The sequence below is a fragment of the Scylla paramamosain genome, chromosome 43 (genome assembly GCF_035594125.1).
Source record: "Scylla paramamosain isolate STU-SP2022 chromosome 43, ASM3559412v1, whole genome shotgun sequence".
NCBI classification, from domain to species: domain Eukaryota; kingdom Metazoa; phylum Arthropoda; class Malacostraca; order Decapoda; family Portunidae; genus Scylla; species Scylla paramamosain.
In genome coordinates this window covers 12257384-12259883 of record NC_087193.1, presented here as the reverse complement: position 1 = coordinate 12259883, position 2500 = coordinate 12257384, and the positions used below count along the sequence as shown (strand labels likewise).

The following is a 2500-nucleotide window of genomic DNA, read 5'->3' as shown; positions in this document are numbered from 1 at the left end:
GGAGGAGGAGGAGGAGGAGGAGGAGGAGGAGGAGGAGGAAGGGGGATAAGGATTGCATATTGAAAAATAGAAAAAGAAGAGGAAGAGAGGGGGTTGAAGGGGAAGACAGGAGGAGGAGGAGGAGGAGGAGGAGGAGGAGGAGGAGGAGGAGGAGGAGGAAAGGGGTAAGGACTGCATATTGAAAGATAGGAATAGAAGAGGAAGAGAGGGGGATGGAAGGGGAAGACATGAGGAGAAGAGGAGGAGGAGGAGGAGGAGGAGGAGGAGGAGGAGGAGGAGGAGGAGGAGGCTATAGAAGACAAGGAGAAAAGTTTATCATATTCATCTCTCTCTCTCTCTCTCTCTCTCTCTCTCTCTCTCTCTCTCTCTCTCTCTCTCTCTCTCTCTCTCTCTCTCTCTCTCTCTCTCTCTCTCATATACAGGTCATATTATAATCAAGTTACATTAATGTTTAATTACGAGAGAGAGAGAGAGAGAGAGAGAGAGAGAGAGAGAGAGAGAGAGAGAGAGAGAGAGAGAGAGAGAGAGAGAGAAATAGCTTTAATTCATCCTTCATTAATATTTTATAGCCTGACTTGTATTAATTATTTACGTCTATATGAGAGAGAGAGAGAGAGAGAGAGAGAGAGAGAGAGAGAGAGAGAGAGAGAGAGAGAGAGAGAGAGAGAGAGAGAGAGAGAGAGAGTCAATAGATGGGCGTGTTAATCAATTTTAATCTACACTTGTTCGAGAGAGAGAGAGAGAGAGAGAGAGAGAGAGAGAGAGAGAGAGAGAGAGAGAGAGAGAGAGAGAGAGAGAGAGAGAGAGAGTACTGTATCTTCTCCCAGTGTTGAGGGTGGAAAGATGAAAAAGGAAGGAAGGAAGAGAGAAAATAAAGAGGAAGATGAATGACGAAGCAGGAGAGAGAGAGAGAGAGAGAGAGAGAGAGAGAGAGAGAGAGAGAGAGAGAGAGAGAGAGAGAGAGAGAGAGAGAGAGAGAGAGAGAGAGAGAGAAGAAAGAAGAAGAAGAAGAAGAAGAAGAAGAAGAAGAAGAAGGAGAATGAGAGGAAAAAGAAAAGGAATAAAATGAAAGAACAGAAGGAACAGAAAGGAATACAAAGAAAGTGCAAACAGCAACACGCCCCTGAGGTCTTTACTTATAGGCTGTCAGTTGGACACGTAGAAGGAGGGGAGAGGCAGGAAGGAATATAAGAAAGAAGGAAGGGGGTGGGGGAGGAAGAAGGAAGGGCTGGGAAGGAAGACAAGGAAGAAGGAAGAGTCAGGAGGGAAGGGCGCCCGGTACCTCTTTTATTATTAAGAATGTACATTGAATTGTTTTGTTGACAGTGTAATGTGTGTGTGTATGTGTAATGTATGTGTGTATGTGTGTGTGTGTGTGTGTGTGTGTGTGTGTGTGTGTGTGTGTGTGTGTGTGTGTGTGTGTCGCCCGCTGCCCTCTGCTCTCTTATGCTCTCTCCTCCCCAACATTTGTTAATTGCCCTCCCCCTCTCTCTCTCTCTCTCTCTCTCTCTCTCTCTCTCTCTCTCTCTCTCTCTCTCTGGATGTGTTATATTTTTGTTTTCGTTCATTTTTTTGTATTTTTTTCCTTCCTTTTCATGTTTTTTTTCTCTTGTTTGTGTCTTTTTCTCGCTTCCTTTCTTTTCTTTCTTGGTTTCTTTGTGTACTTTCTTGCTTTCTTTCTCTTTCACTCTTTCTTTCCCATTTTCATTCTCCTCTCTCTCTCTCTCTCTCTCTCTCTCTCTCTCTCTCTCTCTCTCTCTCTCTCTCTCTCTCTCTCTCTCTCTCTCTCTCTCTCTCTCTCTCTAGCTGATACTGACCTCCTCTTCTTCTCTTGCCAAACGTTTACCACTCCTCCTCCTCCTCCTCCTCCTCCTCCTCCTCCTCCTCCTCCTCCTCCTCCCCCTCCTCCTCCTCCTTCATTGTTTCTTCAAAGCGGTCATCCGTGTAATGTTACTGTATAAATGTTTTCATCTTGAATTGCAACACCTCCTCCTCCTGCTCCTCCTCTTCATCCTCCCCCTCCTTCTCCTCGTCGTGTTTGTTTGTATATTGTGAAGATAAGTGATTAGATACAATTTTTCATCCTTCTTTCGTGTTATTGATTCCTAAACACACAAACACACACACACGCACACACATACACACACACACACACACACACACACACACACGTCACTGGTCGGTCTGGCTGAAAAGTTGGCATGTGTGTGTGTGTGTGTGTGTGTGTGTGTGTGTGTGTGTGGAACAGTACTGCACCTTGTTGTAGGCGGGGCGTGAGTGGGACCAGACACACACACACACACACACACACACACACACACACACACACACACACACACACACACACACACACACACACACACACACACACACACACACACACACACACACACACACACTAAGGTGAGCGAGGCGTGGCAGGGGGTCCCTCAAACCTAGCCTAATCTAACCTAAGCCAACTTAAGTCAAACCTCATCAAACCTAACGTAAGCTAACCTAA

General features: G+C 45.8%; 1 protein-coding gene across 1 annotated transcript in view; it reads left to right on the top strand.

The window, feature by feature from the left end:
- LOC135093403 (sodium-dependent noradrenaline transporter-like) overlaps positions 1-2500 on the top strand; it is a 29562-nt gene that overhangs the window by 8861 nt on the left and 18201 nt on the right. The window lies entirely within an intron of this gene.